Below are 26,083 nucleotides of genomic sequence, written 5' to 3'. Positions count from 1 at the left end.
ATTGAACACCAAGTTTTTGGATTCATTACCGGGGATTATTTGAGTTGTGAAAAGTATTGATCACAATTTCGTGCACCAAGTTTTTGGCGCCGTTGCCGGGGATTGTTTTGTGTATGGACAACTGACGGTTCATCTTGTTGCTTAGATTAGGTATTTTTCTTTAGAGTTCTTAAGAATGAATTCTAGTGTTTCATGATGATCTATTGAAGTCTGGCTGGCTGAGAAGCCATGTCTAATCTTATTGGACCGAGGTTTCAACTGATCATCACAAGAGCTTGTTGATCTCTATCAATCTTGCTATTGGAGCAATGATCTGCTAAGGCTTGGCTGGCCATTGGCCATGTCTAGTGTTTTGGACCGAAGCTTTCTTTGAAAGCTTGGCTGGCTGTGAAGCCATGTCTAATTCCTGGACCGGAGTCTTAGACTAGCATTGCAATGATTCCTGGAATCCAAATTAAGAATTCTGAAACTTTTATTTTCTATTTCCATATAATTTTCGAAAAAACACAAAAAAAATTTTCAAAATCATAAAAACCAAAAATATTTTATGTTTCTTGTTTGAGTCTAGTGTCTAATTTTAAGTTTGGTGTCTTGCATGCATTGTTTATTTGATCTTGGTTCTATTTTCAAGTCAATAGTACAGGGAACTGAAGATTCAGAACATGCAGCAGAGGAATTACACAGAAAAAGCTGGGCGTTCAAAACGCCCAGTGAAGAAGGACAGACTGGCATTTAAACGCCAGCCAGGGTGCCTGGTTGGGCGTTTAACGCCCAAAAAGGTAGTGCATTGGGCGTTAAACGCCAGAATGTGCACCATTCTGGGCGTTTAACGCCAGGATGGCACAAGGGGGAGGATTTTGTTTTCAAATCAATTTTTTTTTTCAAGTTTTCAAAGTTTTTCAAAATCAAATCTTTTTCAAATCATATCTTTTCAATCAAATATTTTCAAAATCAATTTCTTTCCTTTTTCAAAGATACTTGCTATCAATTAATGATTTGATTCAACATTTCAAGTATGTTGCCTTTTCTGTTGAGAAAGGTTTAATGTTTGAATCATATCTTTTCTTGATAGCCAAGTTATTAATTTTTAAAATCAAATCTTTTTAAAATTGTTTTCAAATCATATCTTCTCAATCACATATTTTTTAAAAAAAAAACCAATCATATCTTCTTAAACTCATCCTTTTCAAAATAGTTTTCAATCAAATCTTTTTTACTTCTAATTTCAAAATCTTTTTCAAAACTCACTTGATTCTTTTTCCACTTTGAGTTTTCGAAAATTATCAATCAATTTTTCAAAATGATTTTAAAAAAATTTTTAATTAATTTTCAAAAATTCTCTTCCCCTCTTCCCACATCCTTCTATTTATGGAGTACTACTCCTTCTCAATGCACAATTCGAACTCTATCTGATTAAGTTCGAATTCTTCTACCTCTTTCTTCTATTTTTCTGTTCTTCTGACACCTCAAGGAATCTCTATACTGTGACCTAGAGGATTCCATATTTTCTTGTTCTCTTCTCTTTCATATGAGCAGGAGCAGAGACAAAGGCATTCTTGTTGAAGCTGACCCTGAACCTGAAAGGACCTTGAAGCGAAAGCTAAGAGAAGCTAAGGCACAACTCTCTACAGAGGACCTAACAGAAATCTTCAAAGAAGAAGACATGGCAGCCGAAAACAACAATAATGCAAACAATGCAAGGAAGGTGCTGGGTGACTTTACTGCACCTACTCCCGACTTTTATGGGAGAAGCATCTCTATCCCTGCCATTGGAGCAAACAACTTTGAGCTTAAGCCTCAATTAGTTTCTCTAATGCAACAGAATTGCAAGTTCCATGGACTTCCATTGGAAGATCCTCATCAGTTTTTGGCTGAGTTCTTGCAAATCTGTGACACTGTCAAGACTAATGGGGTTGACCCTGAGGTCTACAGACTTATGCTATTCCCTTTTGCCGTAAGAGACAGAGCTAGGACATGGTTGGACTCACAACCCAAAGAAAGCCTGGACTCATGGGAAAAGCTAGTCAATGCCTTCTTGGCAAAGTTCTTTCCACCTCAAAAATTGAGTAAGCTTAGAGTGGAAGTCCAAACCTTCAGACAGAAGGATGGAGAATCCCTCTATGAAGCTTGGGAAAGATACAAACAATTGATCAGAAAATGTCCTTCTGACATGCTTTCTGAATGGAGCATCATAGGTATTTTCTATGATGGTCTCTCTGAACTATCCAAGATGTCTTTGGATAGCTCTGCTGGAGGATCTCTTCATCTGAAGAAAACGCCTACAGAAGCTCAAGAGCTGATTGAAATGGTTGCAAATAACCAATTCATGTACACTTCTGAAAGGAATCCTGTGAACAATGGGACTAATCAGAAGAAAAGAGTTCTTGAGATTGATACTCTGAATGCCATTTTGGCTCAGAACAAGATATTGACTCAACAAGTCAATTTGATTTCTCAAAGTCTGTCTGGAATGCAAAATGCACCAAGCAGTACTAAGGATGCTTCATCTGAAGAAGAAGCCTATGATCCTGAGAACCCTTCAATGGAAGAGGTGAATTACCTAGGAGAACCCTATGGAAACACCTATAATTCTTCATGGAGAAATCATCCAAATTTCTCATGGAAGGATCAATAGAGACCTCAACAAGGTTTCAACAACAATAATGGTGGAAGAAACAGATTTAGCAATGGCAAGCCTTTTCCATCATCTTCTCAGTAATAGACAGAGAATTCTAAGCAGAACCCCTCTGACTTAGCAACCATGGTCTCTGATCTAATCAAAACCACTCAAAGTTTCATGACTGAAACAAGGTCCTCCATTAGGAATTTGGAGGCACAAGTAGGACAGCTGAGCAAGAAAGTTACTGAACTCCCTCCTAGTACTCTCCCAAGCAATACAGAAGAAAATCCAAAAGGAGAGTGCAAGGCCATCAACATGGCCAAATTTGGAGAGGAAGGAGAGGAAGTGAACGCCACTGAGGAAGACCTCAATGGGCGTGCACTGACCTCCAATGAGTTCCCTAATGAGGAACCATGGGAATCTGAGGCTCAAAATGAGACCATAGAGATTCCATTGGACTTACTTCTGCCTTTCATGAGCTCTGATGAGTATTCTTCCTCTGAAGAGGATGAGTATGTCACTGAAGAGCAAGTTGCTAAATACCTTGGAGCAATCATGAAGCTAAATGACAAGTTATTTGGAAATGAGACTTGGGAGAATGAACCTCCTTTGCTCACCAAAGAACTGGATGACTTGTCTAGGCAGAAATTACCTCAAAAGAGACAAGATCCTGGGAAGTTTTCAATACCTTGTACCATAGGCACCATGACCTTCAAGAAGGCTCTGTGTGACTTAGGGTCAAGTGTAAACCTCATGCCTCTCTCTGTAATGGAGAAGCTAGGGATCTTTGAGGTGCAAGCTGCAAGAATCTCATTAGAGATGGCAGACAACTCAAGAAAACAAGCTCATGGACTTGTAGAGGATGTTTTGGTGAAGATTGAAAACCATTACATCCCTGCTGATTTCATAGTCCTAGAGACTGGGAAGTGCATGGATGAAACCATCATCCTTGGCATACCCTTACTAGCCACAGCAAAGGCTGTGATTGATGTTGATAGAGGCGAACTGATCATTCAAGTGAATGAAGAATCCTTTGTGTTTAAGGCTCAAGGATATCCCTCTGTCACCATGGAGAGGAAGCATGAAGAGCTTCTCTCAAATCAGAGTCAAACAGAGCCCCCACAGTCAAACTCTAAGTTTGGTGTTGGGAGGCCACAAACAAACTCTAAGTTTGGTGTTGAACCCCCACATTCAAACTCTAAGTTTGGTGTTGGGAGGTTCCCACATTGCTCTGATCATTTGTGAGGCTCCATGAGAGCCATCTGTCAAGCTACTGACATTAAAGAAGCGCTTGTTGGGAGGCAACCCAACGTTATATTTTATCTATTTTCTTTTGTTATTTTATGTTTTTTGTAGGTTGATGATCATGAGAAGTCACAAAATCAATTGAAAAAGCAAAAACAGAATGAAAAACAGGAAGAAAAACAGCACACCCTGGAGGAAGAACTTACTGGCGTTTAAACGCCAGTAAGGCTAGCAGGTGGGCGTTTAACGCCCAGTCTGGCACCATTCTGGGCGTTTAATGCCAGAAAGGGGCACCAGACTGGCGTTAAACGCCGAAAAGGGCAAGAACCTGGCGTTAAACGCCAGAAATGGGCACCAGCCCGGCGTTTAACGCCAGAATTGGCTCAAAACGTGATTTTGCATGCCATTTGGTGCAGGGATGACTTTTCCTTGACACCACAGGATCTGTGGACCCCACAGGATCCCCACCAACCCCACCACTCTCTCTCTTCTTCACTCATTCACCAATCACCTCAACACCTCTTCCCCAAAAACCCTTCACCTATCAAATCTCATCTTCCTCTTCACCACTCACATCCATCCTTCATAAAACCCCACCTACCTCACCATTCAAATTCAAACCACTTTCCCTCCCAAACCCACCCTCACTTGACCGAACCTTACCCTTCCCCCTCCCCTATATATACCCTTCTTCACCCCTTCATTTTCACACAACCTAAACACCACTTCTCCCCCTCTTTGGCCGAACACAAAAGCCATTCCCTTCTTCCTCATTTCTTCTTCTTCTACTCTCTTCTTTCTTCTTTTGCTCGAGGACGAGCAAACCTTTTAAGTTTGGTGTGGTAAAAGCGTTGCTTTTTCGTTTTTCCATAACCATTTATGGCATCCAAGGCCGGAGAAACCTCTAGAAAGAGGAAAGGGAAGGCAAAAGCTTCCACCTCCGAGTCATGGGAGATGGAAAGATTCATCTCAAGGGTGCATCAAGACCACTTCTATGAAGTTGTGGCCTTGAAGAAGGTGATCCCCGAGGTCCCTTTTTCACTCAAAAAGGGTGAATATCCGGAGATCCGACATGAGATCCGAAGAAGAGGTTGGGAAGTTCTTACCAACCCCATTCAACAAGTCGGAATCTTAATGGTTCAAGAGTTCTATGCCAATGCATGGATCACCAAGAACCATGATCAAAGTGTGAACCCGGATCCAAAGAATTATCTTACTATGGTTCGGGGGAAATACTTGGATTTTAGTCCGGAAAGTGTAAGGCTGGCATTCAATTTGCCCATGATGCAAGGAGATGAACATCCTTACACTAGAAGGGTCAACTTTGATCAAAGGTTGGACCAAGTCCTTACTGACATTTGTGAAGAGGGCGCCCAATGGAAGAGAGATTCAAGAGGAAAGCCGGTTCAATTGAGAAGGCATGACCTCAAACCCGTGGCTAGAGGATGGTTGGAGTTTATCCAACGCTCAATCATTCCCACCAGCAACCGGTCCGAAGTTACTCTAGACCGGGCCATCATGATTCATAGCATCATGATTGGAGAAGAAATAGAAGTTCATGAGGTTATAGCTCAAGAACTTTATAAGGTGGCGGACAAGTCCTCTACCTTGGCAAGGTTAGCCTTTCCTCATCTCATTTGTCACCTCTGTTATTCAGTTGGAGTTGACATAGAGGGAGACATCCCCATTGATGAGGATAAGCCCATCACTAAGAAAAGGATGGAGCAAACAAGAGACCCCTCTCATCCTGAGATCTCTGAGATGCCTCAAGGGATGCACTTTCCTCCACAAAACTATTGGGAGCAACTGAACACCTCCCTAGGAGAATTGAGTTCCAACATGGGACAACTAAGGGTGGAGCACCAAGAACATTCCATCCTCCTCCATGAAATTAGAGAAGATCAAAAAATCATGAGAGAGGAGCAACAAGGACAAGGAAGAGACATTGAGGAGCTCAAGCACTCCATAAGACCTTCAAGAGGAAGAACAAGCCGCCATCACTAAGGTGGACCCGTTCTTTAATCTCCTTGTTCTTTATCTTCTTGTTTTTCGAATTTTAGTGCTTATGTTTGTCCATGTTTGTGTCTTGTGATCATTAGTGTCTTAGTGTCTATGCCTTAAAGTTATGAATATCCTATGAATCCATCACCTTTCTTAAATGAAAAATGTTCTTAATTGAAAAAGAAAAGAATTGCATGAATTTTGAATTTTATAGCAGTTTAATTATTTTGATGTGGTGGCATTACTTTTGTCTTCTGAATGTATGCTTAAACAGTGCATATGTCTTTTGAATTTGTGATTCATGAATATTGGCTCTTGAAAGAATGATGAAAAAGGAGATATGTTACTGAGGATCTGAAAAATCATCAAAATGATTCTTGAAGCAAGAAAAAGCAGTGAATACAAAAAAAAAAAGAGAAAAGAGACAAAAAAAAGAAAGAAAAAAAGAAAGGAATAAAGTTGTGATCCAAGGCAAAAAGAGTGTGCTTAAGAACCCTGGGCACCTCTAATTGGGGACTCTAGCAAAGCTGAGTCACAATCTGAAAAGGTTCACCCAATTATGTGTCTGTGGCATGTATGTATCTAGGGCTGGCAATACATACCCTACCCGCGGGTACCCTACCCGGCCCAACCCGTTCGGGTAGGGTAGGCTACCCGACCCGCTGCGGGTAGGGTAGAGTGCGGTCCGGGTAGGCCTGCGGGTAGGGTAGGGTACGGGTTTAGGGTGTACCCTACCCTACCCTACCCGCACCCCCCATATATAACATGTTTTTAAAAATTTATATGCATAGTGAAGGAAGTGGGAGTTGAACCCTTAACCTCCTTCATGTGTAGGAATTAAGTAACCACTAAACTAGTTACTTGCTTTGATAATATATTGCATTTGTATATTTATAAAGTTACCATAAAATAAAAGTTAAACAAAAATAAAAATCATATATATTATTCAAGATTCAGAAATCACTCATTAGAAACCCTAAAAGGCTAAGACGAAGTGGGAGGCTGGTGCCGTTTCTTCCCAAGTTTCTTCCCAAGCCCTAAGCCTCAGACCTCAGTGCTCCATTGCTCCAACTCTCCTTCCTCGTTCGTCGTTCCTCCATTGCCGCCACTCTTCTTCCTCCTCTGTGCTCTCCTCGCAACGCCGCTGATTCGTGACCTTCTCTCCTCTCTACGCTGCTGCTCTATTTTCTTCTTGGTATGTACTTTGCATTTGAATCTGTGAAAATTGGGGCTTTACTAGTGGTGAATCATATGTCTTTCATTCAATGCTTGCTGTGCCCAACTAGCTTGAATCTGCTCTGTTTTCTTCTTGATACGCTGCTGCTGCTCTGTTTTATTCAATGCTTGCTATTTTTTATGTATAAATGGTTTTTCTGAATCTTAATGATAGTACTATTGTGTAGGTTTTACTATTGTGAAAAAAGAATGCCTTATTCTCACAGTGTGATGTGTCGCATTCAACTTCTGAATGTAAACAAAATTAAAGGAGCTTTCATTAAGACAAATCATTCAATCCAATTACCTTATATTAATTTTCAAGTATCAATATCATATATTATAATAGATTTAATTAGTAAAGCCAAAATATGTAAAAGGCTAAAAGCTCTAACTCAAACCCTTGACCACAGTTATCTGCACCCCTTGAGTTCTTATTTGATGGTTGTCATTATCTGTCTCTAAACATACAATCCATTTCAAATTTAGGATTTATGAGGAAAGTTGACCGACGGATCATATATATTTTGGTCAATTTCTTATTTTATTTCAATTTGATGATTTCATGTAAATGGAAAATGCTAATTTGATAAGAGTAGTATTAGATGTATAGTTAAAGGGGGGAGACTTAGAATTTGGCGACAAAAAGGAACTTATTTATGTAATTTTTTTATATGATAATTAGCAACCTGAATAACAACAACCAATTTTTACTATTGTGTAGGTAATAATGGATAGTACCAACATGGATGTAGTGGCTCAAGAACAACAAGAAGAAACTCCTATTGAAGAAACTGCTAATTTTGTTCCAGATGAGTCTGTCTCGGGTGAAAATAGCAATAAATCTTTATTGAAAAGTGTTTATTGGCAATACTTTAGTAGATATAAAGAGGGGGAAGAGTGGAAAGCAAAGTGCAACCATTGTAAGTTAGTTCTTGGTGCCAATCCAAGGAATGGGACTACAAATTTGAAGAAACATGTGCTCCATTATTGTAAGAGAATAAAATTAGCAAATTCAAGACAATTAACAATTGCCGAATCTCTTCAAAGACATGGAAAGAATAGTTCAGATTCTTTTATATTTGATGCATCTCACACAAGAAAATTGATTGCCAAGTCCATTTGTATGCATGAGTATCCTTTGTCATATGTGGATCATGTTGCAACAAGAGAAGTGTTTGCTTCAATGCAACCAACGTTTAAGATGCCAAGCCGAAACACAATCAAGAAGGATATCTTGGAAATGTACGAAGTGGAGAAGCTTAACATAAACAAGATGATGGATGCAAATGATAGTCGAGTGGCTATTACAACTGACATGTGGACTTCCAACCAGGAAAAAGGATACATGGTTGTTACAGCACACTACATTGATAATTCATGGAATTTGCAAATGCGAGTATTGAGGTAATACCTTAAACTTTGCTTCTAGTATAAGATATGCTTTCTAATGCTTGATGTACTTGTGATTTTTTTTATCTGATATATTTATAATAATTTTCAGCTTTACTTATGTTCCTGCTCCTCATTCAAATGAAGTTCTCTCTAATGCATTAATGAAAGTTTTGTTGGAGTGGAACTTAGATAGAAAATTATCAACTATTACATTGGATAATTGTTCTACAAATGATGCTATGATTGATGTGTTGTTGGGACGTTTAGACTCAAATTATTTGTTGTTAGGGGGTAAGTTATTGCATATGCGTTGCTGTGCTCATATTTTAAACCTAATTGTGAAGGATGGTTTCAATTTAGTTAAAGAAAGTGTGGAGAAAATTCGTAATAGTGTGGTGTATTGGACTTCAACTAGTAAAAGACATGAAACCTTTGTGAGTTGGTGTAGTAAGTCAGGTGTTCCCTTTACCAAAAAATTATCTCTTGATTGTATGACTAGGTGGAATTCCACTTATGTGATGTTAGAAACTGCATGGTTGTACAGAGATGTCTTTGCTCGACTAAAACAAAAAGATTCCAATTATAAAAGTGTGCCAAGTAATGAGGAATGGGAACTTGCAAAAGAAATTTGTGGTAAATTAAAACTTTTTTATGATGTGACTCAGTTGTTTTCTGGAACTCAAGTTCCAACTGCCAACATTTACTTTAATAAAGTATGTGAGATACATGTTGGATTGGAAAAATGGGCTGTTTCTCCTAACCCAGTTATTAGTAGCATGGCATGTATGATGAAGAGAAACTTTGATAAGTATTGGGAAGAAATTCATGGCATTATGGGTGTTGCTGCAATTCTAGATCCTAGGTATAAGCTTGATGGGCTTGAATATAAGTTTGCTAGGGTATGTGAAGATCCTAATGAATGCACAAGGAAAGTTGAGAGAATCAAACAGGCATGTTATGACTTACTTCATGAATATCAAAAGAATACATCTAATTCAAGCAATATGTCAGTGGAATCTACACAAGAGCTTAGGGTTAATGCAGATGAAGATGATGATGTTGGTTATCAATTGTATATTAGACAAAAGAAGAAGGAAAAAGGTTCATTTGTGAAGACGGAATTTGATCACTATGTAGAGGAAGATGTTCATCCTTTAATTCCTGATTTTGATATATTAGCCTGGTGGAAGGTAAATGGCGTTAGGTTTCCAACTCTTCAGAAAATTGCAAGAGACATATTTGCCATCCCTGTGTCTACTGTTGCTTCTGAATCTTCTTTTAGCACAAGTGGCCGTATAATTGCTACTCATCGTGGTAGTCTTCATGAAGATACGGTAGAAGCTCTTATGTGCAATCAAAATTGGTTGTGGGCAGAATATTATAAAAGAGGTTATTTATGTTTTCAAGTTTTTTAATTTGTTTAGAAATTATAATTATGTTAAAATTATATATAATAAAATTGTTGTATTTGATTTTTAGGTGGAAAACCTGATTATCAAACTGCTAATGAAGATGATGATGCATTTTCTGAACTGACGGAAGAATAATGTTGCAAGAACTTGAAATTAAAAGAAATGTTTGAAGACATTTATCTTTGTTTATGTTATTTTAATTTTATTAAGAACTTGATAATTATGCTATTTGTAATTTTATGTTGGATTTGTTTAGGACTTTATCGTGTTTAATTTTAATTTCAACTTAGTTTTTTATTTTATTAATATAACAATATGTATGTTTGTAATTTTATGTTGAATTTCTTTAAGATTTTATTGTCTTTTATTTTAATTTGAATTTAGTTGTTTATTTTTTTATTTTATTAATATGTATGAAATTTAGAATGATTGAGTTTTATATTTATTTTTAAAAAAATTAATACTTCTGCGGGTAGGGTAGGGTAGGGTAGGGTTTTGTAATTTAGGGTGCGGGTAGGGTACGGATTGAGAGACTCTCAACCCGCGGGTAGGGTAGGTGGTGCACGAAATTGTGATCACTACAACTTCGCACAACTAACCAGCAAGTGCACTGGGTCGTCCAAGTAATACCTTACGCGAGTAAGGGTCGATCCCACGGAGATTGTTGGTATGAAGCAAGCTATGGTCACCTTGTAAATCTCAGTCAGGCAGACTCAAATGGGTATAGTGATAAACGAATAAAGCATAAAGATAAAGATAGAGATACTTATGTATATCATTGGTGAGAGCTTCAGACAAGCGTATGAAGATGCCTTCCCTTCCGTCTCTCTGCTTTCCTACTGTCTTCATCCAATCCTTCTTACTCCTTTCCATGGCAAGCTTATGCAAGGGTTTCACCGTTGTCAATGGCTACCTCCCATCCTCTCATTGGAAATGTTCAACGCACCCTGTCACGGCACGGCTATCCATCTGTCGGTTCTCAATCAGGCCGGAATAGAATCCAGTGATTCTTTTGCGTCTGTCACTAACGCCCCGCCCTCAGGAGTTTGAAGCACGTCACAGTCATTCAATCATTGAATCCTACTCAGAATACCACAGACAAGGTTAGACCTTCTGGATTCTCTTGAATGCCGCCATCAGTTCTCGCCTATACCACGAAGATTCCGATTAAAGAATCCAAGAGATATTCACTAAGCCTCATATGCTTGTAGAACAAGAATGGTTGTCAGTCACCTTGTTCATGAGTGAGAATGATGATGAGTGTCACTGATCATCACATTCATCAAGTTGAAGAACAAGTGATATCTTGGACAAAGAACAAGCGGAATTGAATAGAAGAACAATAGTAATTGCATTAATACTCGAGGTACAGCAGAGCTCCACACCTTAATCTATGGTGTGTAGAAACTCCACCGTTGAAAATACATAAGAACAAAGTCTAGGCATGGCCGAATGGCCAGCCTCCCAAAGAGGGTTCAATCATCAAAACATGATCAAAAGATGAAAATACAATAGTAAAAGGTCCTACTTATAGAAAACTAGTAGCCTAAGGTTTACAAAGATGAGTAAATGACATAAAAATCCACTTCCGGGCCCACTTGGTGTGTGTTTGGGCTGAGCAAACGAAGCATTTTCGTGTAGAGACTCCTCTTGGAGTTAAACGCCAGCTTTTATGCCAGTTTGGGCGTTTAACTCCCATTTTGGTGCCAGTTCCGGCGTTTAACGCTGGAATTTCTTGAGGTGACTTTGAACGCCGGTTTGGGTCATCAAATCTTGGGCAAAGTATGGACTATCATATATTGCTGGAAAGCCCAGAATGTCTACTTTCCAATGCCGTTGAGAGCGCGCCAATTGGGCTTCTGTAGCTCCAGAAAATCCACTTCGAGTGCAGGGAGGTCAGAATCCAACAGCATCTGCAGTCCTTTTGAGTCTCTGGATCAGATTTTTGCTCAGATCCCTCAATTTCAGCCAGAAAATACCTGAAATCACAGAAAAACACACAAACTCATAGTAAAGTCCAGAAAAGTGAATTTTAACTAAAAACTAATAAAAATATAATAAAAACTCAACTAAAACTACCAAAAACATACTAAAAACAATGCCAAAAAGCGTACAAATTATCCGCTCATCACAACACCAAACTTAAATTGTTGCTTGTCCTCAAGCAACTGAAAATCAAATAAGATAAAAAGAAAAGAATATACTATAGACTCCAAATTATCAATGAAACTAAGCTCCAAATTAGATGAGCGGGACTAGTAGCTTTTTGCCTCCGAACAGTTTTGGCATCTCAGTTTATCCTCTGAGGTTCAGAATGATTGGCTTCTTTAGGAACTCAGAATCCAGATAGTGTTATTGATTCTCCTAGTTAAGTATGATGATTCTTGAACACAGCTACTTTATGAGTCTTGGCCGTGGCCCAAAGCACTCTGTCTTCCAGTATTACCACCGGATACATACATGCCACAGACACATAATTGGGTGAACCTTTTCAGATTGTGACTCAGCTTTTCTAGAGTCCCCAATTAGAGGTGTCCAGGGTTCTTAAGCACACTCTTATTGCCTTGGATCACAACTTTATTTCTTTTCTTTTTCTTTCTTTTTCTCTTTCTCCCTTTTTTTTCGTTTTTCTCCTTCTTTTTTCTCTTTTTTTTTTGTATTCACTGCTTTTTCTTGCTTCAAGAATCATTTTTATGATTTTTCAGATCCTCAGTAACATGTCTCCTTTTTCATCATTCTTTCAAGAGCCAATAATTTTAACATTCATGAACAACAAATTCAAAAGACATATGCACTGTTCAAGCATACATTCAGAAAACAAAAAGTATTGTCACCACATCAAACTAATTAAGCTAGTTTTAAAGATGAATTTGAAATCCTGTACTTCTTGTTCTTTTGTAATAAAAACAGTTTTCATTTAAGAAAGGTGATGGATTTCATAGGACATTCATAACTTTAAGGCATAGACACTAAGACACTAATGATCATAAGACACAAACATAGATAAACATAAAGCATAATTTTCGAAAAACAGAAAAATAAAGAACAAGGAGATTAAAGAACGGGTCCACCTTAGTGATGGCGGCTTGTTCTTCCTCTTGAAGGTCTTATGGAGTGCTTGAGCTCCTCAATGTCTCTTCCTTGTCTTTGTTGCTCCTCTCTCATGATCCTTTGATCTTCTCTGATGATGGAGTGTTCTTGATGCTCCACCCTTAGTTGTCCCATATTGGAACTCAATTCTCCTAGGGAGGTGTTTAGTTGCTCCCAATAGTCTTGTGGAGGAAAGTGCATCCCTTTAGGTATCTCAGGGATCTCTTGATGAGAGGGGTCTCTTGTTTGCTCCATCTTCTTCTTAGTGATGGGCTTGAGGTCATGCCTTCTCAGTTGAACCGGCTTTGGATGCCATAAATGGTTATGGAAAAACAAAGAGCAATGCTTTTACCACACCAAACTTAAAAGGTTTGCTCGTCCTCGAGCAAAAGAAGAAAGAAGAGAGTAGAAGAAGAGGAAATGGAGGAGAGGGAGATGGCTTTGTGGTTCGGCCAAAAGGGGAAGAAGTAGTGGTTTGAATTTGGATGGTGAGGTAAGTGGGGTTTTATGGAGGTGAGTGGTGAAGAGAAAGATGGGATTTGATAGGTGAGGGGTTTATGGGGATCCTGTGGGGTCCACAGATCCTTAGGTGTCAAGGAAAAGTCATCCCTGCACCAAATGGCATTCAAAAACACGTTTTGAGCCAATTCTGGTGTTAAACGCCGGGCTGGTGCCCATTTCTGGCGTTTAACGCCAGGTTCTAGCCCTTTCCTGGCGTTTAACGCCAGTCTGGTGCCCCTTTCTGGCGTTAAACGCCCAGAATGGTGCCAGACTGGGCGTTAAACGCCCAACTGCTAGCCTCACTGGCGTTTAAACGCCAGTGAGTTCTTCCTCCAGGGTGTGCTATTTTTCTTCCTGTTTTTCATTCTGTTTTTGCTTTTTCAATTGATTTTGTGACTTTTTATGATCATCAACCTACAAAAAACATAAAATAACAAAAGAAAATATATAAAATATAATCATTGGGTTGCCTCCCAACAAGCGCTTCTTTAATGTCAGTAGCTTGACAGATGGCTCTCATGGAGCCTCACAAATGATCAGAGCAATGTTGGAACCTCCCAACACCAAACTTAGAGTTTGAATGTGGGGGTTCAACACCAAACTTAGAGTTTGGTTGTGGCCTCCCAACACCAAACTTAGAGTTTGACTGTGGGGGCTCTGTTTGTCTCTGATTTGAGAGAAGCTCTTCATGCTTCTTCTCCATGGTGACAGAGGGATATCCTTGAGCCTTAAACACATAGGATTCTTCATTCACTTGAATGATCAGTTCACCTCCATCAACATCAATCACAGCCTTTGCTGTGGCTAGGAAGGGTCTGCCAAGGATGATAGATTCATCCATGTATTTCCCAGTCTCTAGGACTATGAAATCAGTAGGGATGTAATGGTCTTCAATCTTAACCAAAACATTCTCTACAAGTCCATAAGCTTGTTTTCTTGAGTTGTCTGCCATCTCTAATGAGATTCTTGCAGCTTGCACCTCAAAGATCCTTAGCTTCTTCATTACAGAGAGAGGCATGAGGTTTACACTTGACCCTAAGTCACACAGAGCCTTCTTGAAGGTCATGGTGCCTATGGTACAAGGTATTGAAAACCTCCCAGGTTCTTGTCTCTTTTGAGGCAATTTCTGCCTAGACAAGTCATCCAGTTCTTTGGTGAGCAAAGGAGGTTCATCGTCCCAAGTCTCATTTCCAAATAACTTGTCATTTAGCTTCATGATTGCTCCAAGGTATTTAGCGACTTGCTCTTCAGTGACATACTCATCCTCTTCAGAGGAAGAATACTCATCAGAGCTCATGAATGGCAGAAGTAATTCCAATGGAATCTCTATGGTCTCATTTTGAGCCTTAGATTCCCATGGTTCCTCATTGGGGAACTCATTGGAGGCCAGTGCACGTCCAGTGAGGCCTTCCTCAGTGGTGTTCACTGCCCCTTCTTCCTCCCAAAATTCGGCCATGTTGATGGCCTTGCACTCTCCTTTTGGATTTTCTTCTGTATTGCTTGGAAGAGTACTAGGAGGGAGTTCAGTAATTTTCTTGCTCAGCTGTCCCACTTGTGCTTCCAAATTCCTAATGGAAGACCTTGTTTCAGTCATGAAACTTTGAGTGGTTTTGATTAGATCAGAGACCATGGTTGCTAAGTCAGAGGGATTCTGCTTAGAGTTCTCTGTCTGTTGCTGAGAAGATGATGGAAAAGGCTTGCCATTGTTAAACCTGTTTCTTCCACCATTATTGTTATTGAAACCTTGTTGAGGTCTCTCTTGATTCTTCCATGAGAAATTTGGGTGATTTCTCCATGAAGAATTATAGGTGTTTCCATAGGGCTCTCCTAGGTAATTCACCTCTTCCATTGAAGGGTTCTCAGGATCATAAGCTTCTTCTTCAGATGAAGCATCCTTAGTACTGCTTGGTGCATTTTGCATTCCATACAGACTTTGAGAAATCAAATTGACTTGTTGGGTCAATATCTTGTTCTGAGCCAGAATGGCCTTCAGAGCATCAATCTCAAGAACTCCTTTCTTCTGACTTGTCCCATTGTTCACAGGATTCCTTTCAGAAGTGTACATGAATTGGTTATTTGCAACCATTTCAATGAGCTCTTGAGCTTCTGTAGGCGTCTTCTTCAGATGAAGAGATCCTCCAGCAGAGCTATCCAAAGACATCTTGGATAGTTCAGAGAGACCATCATAGAAAATACCTATGATGCTCCATTCAGAAAGCATGTCTGAAGGACATTTTCTGATTAATTGTTTGTATCTTTCCCAAGCTTCATAGAGGGATTCTCCATCCTTCTGTCTGAAGGTTTGGACTTCCACTCTAAGCTTACTCAATTTTTGAGGTGGAAAGAACTTTGCCAAGAAGGCATTGACTAGCTTTTCCCAAGAGTCCAGGCTTTCTTTAGGTTGTGAGTCCAACCATGTCCTAGCTCTGTCTTTTACAACAAAAGGGAATAGCATCAGTCTGTAGACCTCAGGGTCAACCCCATTAGTCTTGACTGTGTCACAGATTTGCAAGAACTCAGCTAAAAACTGATGAGGATCTTCCATTGGAAGTCCATGGAACTTGCAATTCTGTTGCATTAGAGAAACTAACTGAGGCTTAAGCTCAAAGTTGTTTGCTCTAATGGCAGGGATAGAGATGCTTCTCCCATAGAAGTCGGGAGTAGGTGCAGTAAAGTCACCCAGCACCTTCCTTGCATTGTTTGCATTGTTGTTGTTTTCGGCTGCCATGTGTTCTTCTTCCTTGAAGAATTCGGTCAGGTTCTCTAAAGAGAGTTGTGCTTTAGCTTCTCTTAGCTTTCGCTTCAAGGTCCTCTCAGGTTCAGGGTCAGCTTCCACAAGAATGCCTTTGTCTCTGCTCCTGCTCATATGAAAGAGAAAAGAACAAGAGAATGTGGAATCCTCTATGTCACAGTATAGAGATTCCTTGAGGTGTCAGAGGAAAAGAAAAATGGAAGACAGGGGTAGAAGATGGAGTTCGAATTTTGCATTAAGGGATAGTGTTAGTCCATAAATAGAAGGATGTGAGAAGAAGGGAAGTGATTTTCGAAAATTAAGTAGAAGATTTTGAAAATATTTTTGAAAAACATTACTTAATTTTCGAAAATGAAAGTGGGAAAGAAATAAAATGATTTTTGAAAAAGATTTTGAAAGTAGAAATTAAAAAGATTTGATTGAAAACTATTTTGAAAAAGATGAGGTTAAGAAGATTTGATTGAAAAGATATGATTTGAAAACAATTTTAAAAGATATGATTTGAAAACAATTTTAAAAGATATGATTTGAAAACAATTTCAAAGAGATTTGATTTTAAAAATTAATGACTTGCCTAACAAGAAAAGATATGATTCAAACATTAAACCTTTCTCAACAGAAAAGGCAACATACTTGAAATGTTGAATCAAATCATTAATTGTTAGTAAGTATCTTTGAAAAAGGAAAGAAATTGATTTTGAAAACATTTGATTGAAAAGATATGATTTGAAAAAGATTTGATTTTGAAAAACTTTGAAAACTTGAAAAAAAATTGATTTTGAAAACAAAATCTTCCCCCTAGCACCATCCTGGCGTTAAACGCCCAGAATGGTATACATTCTGGCGTTTAACGCCCAAAATGCTACCTCTTTGGGCGTTAAACGCCCAACCAGGTACCCTGGCTGGCGTTTAAACGCCAGTCTGTCTTCTTCACTGGGCATTTTTGAATGCTCAGCTTTTTCTGTGTAATTCCTCTGCAGTATGTTCTGAATCTTCAATTCTTGGTATTATTGACTTGAAAAGACACAAATTAAAAATATTTTTGGATTTTTAATAATCAAAATGCAACAAGAATCAAATAACAATGCATGCAAGACACCAAACTTAGCAGTTTGTACACTACCAACACTATATGAGACACATAAACACTCAAGCCAAAAGAATTCAAAGATCAGAGTAAGAAATCATCAAGAATTACTTGAAGATCCTTAAGACACATGCATGAATGCAATAAGAACAGAAACATGCAATTGACACTAAACTTAAAATGAGACACTAGACTTAAACAAGAAATATTTTTTTGGTTTTTATGATTTTGTAAATTTTTTTGTGCTTTTTCGAAAATTAAGTGAAAAGGAAAATAAAGGTATCAAAAGTCTTAATGAGAATTCCAGGAATCATGCAATGTTAGTCTAAAGCTTTAGTCTAAAGGAATTAGACATGGCCGGCAAAGCTTCAGCAGGACATTGCATTCAAGAGTTAAATTGATGAGAATCAATCAGCTTTGGTGATGATAAGAACATCACCTTGAAACACTAGAATTCATTCTTAAGAACTCTGAAGAAAAATACCTAATCTAAGCAACAAGATGAACCGTCAGTTGTCCATACACAAACAATCCCCGGCAACGGCGCCAAAAACTTGGTGCTTGTTGCCGGATCTTGGCACTGATGTTACCGGACAAAAAAAAAGCTTGTTCAAAACTTGAACAATCCCCGGCAACGGCGCCAAAAACTTGGTGCACGAAATTGTGATCACTACAACTTCGCACAACTAACCAGCAAGTGCACTGGGTCGTCCAAGTAATACCTTACGCGAGTAAGGGTCGATCCCACGGAGATTGTTGGTATGAAGCAAGCTATGGTCACCTTGTAAATCTCAGTCAGGCAGACTCAAATGGGTATAGTGATAAACGAATAAAGCATAAAGATAAAGATAGAGATACTTATGTATATCATTGGTGAGAGCTTCAGACAAGCGTATGAAGATGCCTTCCCTTCCGTCTCTCTGCTTTCCTACTGTCTTCATCCAATCCTTCTTACTCCTTTCCATGGCAAGCTTATGCAAGGGTTTCACCGTTGTCAATGGATACCTCCCATCCTCTCATTGGAAATGTTCAACGCACCCTGTCACGGCACGGCTATCCATCTGTCGGTTCTCAATCAGGCCGGAATAGAATCCAGTGATTCTTTTGCGTCTGTCACTAACGCCCCGCCCTCAGGAGTTTGAAGCACGTCACAGTCATTCAATCATTGAATCCTACTCAGAATACCACAGACAAGGTTAGACTTTCCGGATTCTCTTGAATGCCGCCATCAGTTCTCGCCTATACCACGAAGATTCCGATTAAAGAATCCAAGAGATATTCACTAAGCCTCATATGCTTGTAGAACAAGAATGGTTGTCAGTCACCTTGTTCATGAGTGAGAATGATGATGAGTGTCACTGATCATCACATTCATCAAGTTGAAGAACAAGTGATATCTTGGACAAAGAACAAGCGGAATTGAATAGAAGAACAATAGTAATTGCATTAATACTCGAGGTACAGCAGAGCTCCACACCTTAATCTATGGTGTGTAGAAACTCCACCGTTGAAAATACATAAGAACAAAGTCTAGGCATGGCCGAATGGCCAGCCTCCCAAAGAGGGTTCAATCATCAAAACATGATCAAAAGATGAAAATACAATAGTAAAAGGTCCTACTTATAGAAAACTAGTAGCCTAAGGTTTACAAAGATGAGTAAATGACATAAAAATCCACTTCCGGGCCCACTTGGTGTGTGTTTGGGCTGAGCAAACGAAGCATTTTCGTGTAGAGACTCCTCTTGGAGTTAAACGCCAGCTTTTATGCCAGTTTGGGCGTTTAACTCCCATTTTGGTGCCAGTTCCGGCGTTTAACGCTGGAATTTCTTGAGGTGACTTTGAACGCCAGTTTGGGTCATCAAATCTTGGGCAAAGTATGGACTATCATATATTGCTGGAAAGCCCAGAATGTCTACTTTCCAATGCCGTTGAGAGCGCGCCAATTGGGCTTCTGTAGCTCCAGAAAATCCACTTCGAGTGCAGGGAGGTCAGAATCCAACAGCATCTGCAGTCCTTTTGAGTCTCTGGATCAGATTTTTGCTCAGATCCCTCAATTTCAGCCAGAAAATACATGAAATCACAGAAAAATACACAAACTCATAGTAAAGTCCAGAAAAGTGAATTTTAACTAAAAACTAATAAAAATAATAAAAACTCAACTAAAACTACCAAAACATACTAAAAATAATGCCAAAAAGCGTACAAATTATCCGCTCATCAGTAGGGTAGAGTTTTATTGAGATTTTCTACCCGCGGGTAGGGTTAGGGTAGGGTCCAAACCCTACCCTACCCTACCCTTTGCCAGCCCTATATGTATCCGGTGGTAATACTGGAAGACAGAGTGCTTTGGGCCACAACCAAGACTCAATAAGTAGCTGTGTTCAAGAATTATCATACTTAACTAGGAGAATCAATAACACTATCTGGACTCTGAGTTCCTAAAGAAGCCAATCATTCTAAATTTCAAAGGATAAAGTGAGATGCTAAAACTGTTCAGAGGCAAAAAGCTAAAAGCCCCGCTCATCTAATTAATACTGATCTTCATAGATGTTTTTGGAATTCATTGCATATTCTCTTCTTTTTATCTTATTTGATTTTCAGTTGCTTGAGGACAAGCAACAATTTAAGTTTGGTGTTGTGATGAGCGGATAATTTATACGCTTTTTGGCATTATTTTTAGTATGTTTTTAGTATATTTGGTTTAGTTTTTAGTAGATTTTTATTAGTTTTTAGTTAAAATTTACTTTTCTAGACTTTACTATGAGTTTGTGTGTTTTTCTGTGATTTCAGGTATTTTCTGGCTGAAATTGAGGGACCTGAGCAAAAATCTGATTCAGAGACTGAAAAGGACTGCAGATGCTGTTGGATTCTGACCTCCCTGCACTCGAAGTGGATTTTCTGGAGCTACAGAAGCCCAATTGGCGCGCTCTCAACGGCATTGGAAAGTAGACATTCTGGGCTTTCCAGCAATATATGATAGTCCATACTTTGCCCAAGATTTGATGACCCAAACTGGCGTTCAAAGTCACCTCAAGAAATTCCAGCGTTAAACGCCGGAACTGGCACCAAAATGGGAGTTAAACGCCCAAACTGGCATAAAAGCTGGCGTTTAACTCCAAGAGGAGTCTCTACACGAAAATGCTTCGTTTGCTCAGCCCAAACACACACCAAGTGGGCCCGGAAGTGGATTTTTATGTCATTTACTCATCTTTGTAAACCTTAGGCTACTAGTTTTCTATAAGTAGGACCTTTTACTATTGTATTTTCATCTTTTGATCATGTTTTGATGATTGAACCCTCTTTGGGAGGCTGGCCATTCGGCCATGCCTAGACTTTGTTCTTATGTATTTTCAACGGTGGAGTTTCTACACACCATAGATTAAGGTGTGGAGCTCTGCTGTACCTCGAGTATTAATGCAATTACTATTGTTCTTCTATTCAATTCCGCTTGTTCTTTGTCCAAGATATCACTTGTTCTTCAACTTGATGAATGTGATGATCCGTGACACTCATCATCATTCTCACCTATGAACGTGTGACTGACAACCACCTCCGTTCTACCTTAGATTGGGTGAATATCTCTTGGATTCCTGATACACGATGCATGGTTGATCGCCTGACAACCGAGTGCTCTCCTGACAAACGAGCCAGCCATTCCGTGAGATCAGAGTCTTCGTGGTATAGGCAAGAACTGATGGCGGCATTCAAGAGAATCCGGAAGGTCTAACCTTGTCTGTGGTATTCTGAGTAGGATTCAATGATTGAATGACTGTGACATGCTTCAAACTCCTGAGGGCGGGGCGTTAGTGACAGACGCAAAAGAATCACTGGATTCTATTCCGGCCTGATCGAGAACCGACAGATGGATAGCCGTGCCGTGACAGGGTGCGTTGAACATTTCCACTGAGAGGATGGGAGGTAGCCACTGACAACGGTGAAACCCTTGCATAAGCTTGCCATGGAAAGGAGTAAGAAGGATTGGATGAAGACAGTAGGAAAGCAGAGAGACGGAAGGGAAGGCATCTTCATACGCTTATCTGAAGTTCCTACCAATGAATTACATAAGTACCTCTATCTTTATCTTTATGTTTTATTCGTATATCACTATACCCATTTGAGTCTGCCTGACTAAGATTTACAAGGTGACCATAGCTTGCTTCATACCAACAATCTCCGTGGGATCGACCCTTACTCGCGTAAGGTTTATTACTTGGACGACCCAGTGCACTTGCTGGTTAGTTGTGCGAAGTTGTGTTTATGCCATGGTATTGAACACCAAGTTTTTGGATTCATTACCGGGGATTATTTGAGTTGTGAAAAGTATTGATCACAATTTCGTGCACCAATGGGGTATTAACTTTATGGGTCCGTTCCCACCATCATACTCAAACACTTACATTCTGGTGGCAGTGGACTATGTATCTAAATGGGCAGAAGCAATTGCTACACCCACTAATGATACTAAGACCGTGCTGAAATTCTTCTAGAAACACATCTTCAGCAGGTTTGGTGTTCCCAAAGTACTAATCAGTGATGGGGACACTCATTTCTGTAATAAACAGCTGTACTCTTCTATGGTCCGATATGGAATTAGCCACAAAGTGGCAACTCCGTATCATCCACAGACAAATGGGCAAGCTGAAGTCTCTAACAGAGAGCTAAAAAGAATCCTAGAACGGACTATAATTGTCTGTAGAAAGGATTGGGCAAAGCTTGGATGATGCTCTGTGGGCATACAGAACAGCATTCAAGACTCCTATAGGAACCTCCCCATACCAACTTGTGTATGGCAAGGCCTGTCATCTGCCCGTGGAACTGGAACATAAAGCCTACTGGGCAACCAGATTCCTAAACCTGGATGCTAAGTTAGCTGGTGAAAAAAGATTACTCCAGCTAAATGAGCTAGATGAATTTAGACTCAGTGCCTTTGAAAATGCAAAAATTTATAAGGAAAAGGCAAAGAAGTGGCATTACAAGAAGTTGTCATCCAGAGTCTTTGAGCCAGGACAAAAAGTTTTGCTCTTCAACTCTAGGCTTAGACTATTCCCAGGAAAACTTAAATCCCGGTGGAGGGGTCCGTATGTGATTACAGGAGTGTCACCATATGGATATGTTGAGCTTCAGGATATTGATTCTGACAAAAAGGTCATTGTTAATGGACAGAGGATCAAACATTATCTTGAAAGCAATTTTGAGCAAGAATGCTCAAAACTGAGGCTTGAATAAATCTCAGTAAAGGTCCAGCTAAAGACAATAAAGAAGCGCTTGCTGGGAGGCAACCCAGTCATTAGCAGGTTATCTATTTTGTTTAATAAAAGTTTGATACATATTCTCAAAGGGCGATCATCAAAATTGAAGGAATTCACAGAGTTACAGAAGGATTCAGTGCAAAAAGCAGAGAAAAGGAGCTGCTGGCGAAAAAATGCCAGTAAGAGGTACTCTGGGCGTTAACGCCAGAATGGGCACCATTCTGGGCGTTTAACGCCAGTAAAGGTACCATTTTGGGCGTTAAACACCAGAATGGGCACCATTCTGGGCGTTTAACGCCAGGTGTGTAGCATCTTGGGCGTTTAGCAAAACGCCCAGTGATGAAGGGGTTTTTGGCGTTTAACGCCAGCCAGGGTACCTGGCTGGGCGTTAAACACCCACAATGGCCAACATTTGGGCGTTAAACGCCAGAATGGATACCATTCTGGGCGTTTAACGCCAGATAGGTGGGGGACAGAGATTTTGCTTTCCACTTCAAATTTTTTCAAACTTTCCTGTTTTGATCCATAATTTTCTACATAAACACATTTCAAACTTTCATCATTCACCTTCAAATTTTCAAAATTAAAATCATTCTTCAAATCTCTCTCAAATCCTTTCCCAATATTCTTCAAAAAAACTCAAATATCTCTCAAATTCTTTCCATATCTTCTCAAATCTCTTTCAAAATTTTCGAAATCTCTCCCCCCTCCCTTATAAATATACGTTCGGCCATCCCCCTTTCCCCACCATTCGAATTTGCTCTCCTCCTCTCTCTCCTCTTTCCTTTCTTTTGCTTGAGGACAAGCAAACCTCTAAGTTTGGTGTGTTTTTCCGTGATCACTAAGCTAAGGCTCATCAAGATCATGGCCCCCAAAGGAAAACAAACCAATTCAAGAGGCAAGAAAGAGAATGCTCCAAAGGATCTTTGGAGTCAAGAGGTTCTTAACCAAAGAACATGCAGACCATTACCACAAAATAATGGGTCTAAGGTCAGTGATCCCGGAAGTTAAATTTGATCTGAAAGAAGATGAATATCCGGAGATCCAAGAGCAAATTTGAAACAGAGGATGGGAAGTTCTAACCAACCCTGAGACAAAGGTTGGAAGAAACATGGTTCAGAAATTCTACTCAAATCTGTGGCTGACAGATAAGTAGAGAATGACTGGAACTGCTTTTCATACCTACAGAACCATGGTCAGAGGGAGAATTATTTACTTCCATCTGGACAAAATAAGAGAGGTCTTCAAATTACCTCAACTACAAGATGATCCTGAATCCTTTAATAGGAGAATGGTGGAGTAGATAAGGGGTTGGATCAAGTTCTAGAGGACATATGCCTCCCTGGAACCAAGTGGATGACCAATTCAAAAGGTGTCCCAAACCAACTCAAGAGGGGAGATCTCAAAAGAGTTGCAAGAGGCTGGTTGGACTTTATAGGGCGTTCTATCTTGCCCTAGTAACCGTTCTGAGGTTACTATCAAGAGAGCAGTGATGATTCATTGCATTATGCTGGGAAAAAAAGTGGAGATTCATCATCTGATTGCTTGTGAAATTTACACAATTGCAAACAAGAACTCCACTGAAGCCAAACTGGCTTACCCAAGCTTAATCTCTTTGCTATGTAAAGATACTGGGGTGAAGATGGGAGTAGATGAATTCATCCCAATTGAGCACCCAATCACCAAGAGGTCAATGGAAGGACAAATGCAATAACTCTATCAAAAGGAGGGCGCAGGAGTTCCTCCCTGAACTTCCTGAAATTGACTACTGGACTCGCCTAGAAGCATCAGTTGCCAAGCTGCAAGAAGCTATGGAACAAATTAAGGAAGAACAGCAGAATCAAAACTGCATGCTCTATAAATTGTTGAAGGAACAAGAGAAGCAGGGGCGTGAGCTACAGGAGCTGAAGCGCCAGAAGCTCTCCCTTGAAAGGCCAAATACCCCACAAGTTGAGGGAGCATCCACTTCTCAAGATCAAGGTTGTTGAGTCCTAACTCTGTGATAATCTCTATCATTAGGAGTCTATTTTAGAGTCATTTAAAATTTTGTTTTCTATTACTATTAGTCTTATCTTATATCTATTTTTGAGTCTTGTTCTTAATTTATGATTAATAAAATTTAAGATTCATGCCTTAAAGCTATATATGTTCTATGAATCCATCACCTCTCTTAAATGAAAAATGCTTTATTCACAAAAAACAAGAAGTATATGATTTCGAATTCATCTCTGAAACTAGTTGAATTAGTTTGATGTGGTGACAATAATTTTTGTTTTCTGAATGAATGCTTGAACAGTGCATATGTCTTTTGAATTTGTTGATTAAAGAATGTTAAACTTGTTGGCTCTTGAAAGAATGATGGAAAAGGAGAAATGTTATTGAGAATCTGAAAAATCATCAAATTGATTCTTGAAGCAAAAAGCAGTAAAAAAAAAACAAGTTTAAGGTGATCCAAGGCAAAAAGAGTGTGCTTAAGAACCCTGGACACCTCTGATTGGGGACTCTAGCAAAGCTGAGTCACAATTTGAAAAGGTTCACCCAGTCATGTGTCTGTGGCATGTATGTATCCGGTAGTAATACTGGAAGACAGAGTGCTTTGGACCACAGTCAAGACTCATAAAGTAGCTATGTTCAAGAATCATCATACTTAACTAGGAGAATCAATAACACTATCTGAGTTCTAAGTTCCTATAGATGCCAATCATTCTAAACTTCAAAGGATAAAGTGAGATGCCAAAACTGTTTAGAAGCAAAAAGCTACTAGTCCCGCTCATCTAATTGGAGCTAAGTTTCTTTGATATTTTGGAGTCTATAGTATATTCTCTTCTTTTTATTCTATTTTTATTTTCAGTTGCTTGGGGACAAGCAATAATTTAAGTTTGGTGTAGTGATGAGCGGATAATTTATACGCTTTTTGGCATTGTTTTTAGTATGTTTTTAGTATATTTTAGTTAGTTTTTATTTCATTTTTATTAGTTTTTAGTTAAAATTCACTTTTTTGGGATTAACTATGAGTTTGTGTGTTTTTCTATGATTTCAGGTATTTTCTGGCTGAAATTGAGGGACCTGAGCAAAAATCTGATTCAGAGGCTGAAAAGGACTGCAGATGCTGTTGGATTCTGACCTCCCTGCACTCGAAGTAAATTTTCCGAAGCTACAGAAGTCCAATTGGTGCGCTCTCAATTGGGTTAAAAAGTAGACATCCTGGGCTTTCCAGAAATGTATAATAGTCTATACTTTACCCGAGATTTGATGGCCCAAACTGGCGTTGCAAATCAGCTTCAGAATTCCCGGTGTTTAACGCCGGAACTGGCACAAAAATTGGAGTTAAACGCCCAAACTGGCATAAAAGCTGGCGTTTAACTCCAAAAAAAGTCTCTACACATGAAAGTTTCAATGCTCAGCCCAAGCACACACCAAGTGGACCCCGGAAGTAGATTTTTACGTCATTTACTCATTTCTGTATACCCTAGGTTATTAGTTCACTATTAATAGGACCTTTTGATATTGTATCTA

At 39.3% G+C, this 26,083-nt stretch overlaps 2 non-coding genes and 1 pseudogene across 2 annotated transcripts; 2 read left to right on the top strand and 1 right to left on the bottom strand.

Moving 5' to 3' along the window:
* LOC130957410 (receptor-like protein kinase) overlaps positions 1-26,083 on the top strand; it is a 46,665-nt pseudogene that overhangs the window by 18,002 nt on the left and 2,580 nt on the right.
* Positions 2,069-2,176, bottom strand: LOC130959593 (small nucleolar RNA R71). Its single transcript, XR_009078666.1, has one exon. It is a non-coding gene; the product is annotated as a small nucleolar RNA R71 (small nucleolar RNA).
* Positions 15,695-15,802, top strand: LOC130958355 (small nucleolar RNA R71). Its single transcript, XR_009077482.1, has one exon. It is a non-coding gene; the product is annotated as a small nucleolar RNA R71 (small nucleolar RNA).

This window comes from Arachis stenosperma, chromosome 10 (genome assembly GCF_014773155.1).
Source record: "Arachis stenosperma cultivar V10309 chromosome 10, arast.V10309.gnm1.PFL2, whole genome shotgun sequence".
NCBI lineage: Eukaryota > Viridiplantae > Streptophyta > Magnoliopsida > Fabales > Fabaceae > Arachis > Arachis stenosperma.
Note: the sequence above shows the minus strand (reverse complement) of the source record. Positions and strands in the feature narration are given on the sequence as shown.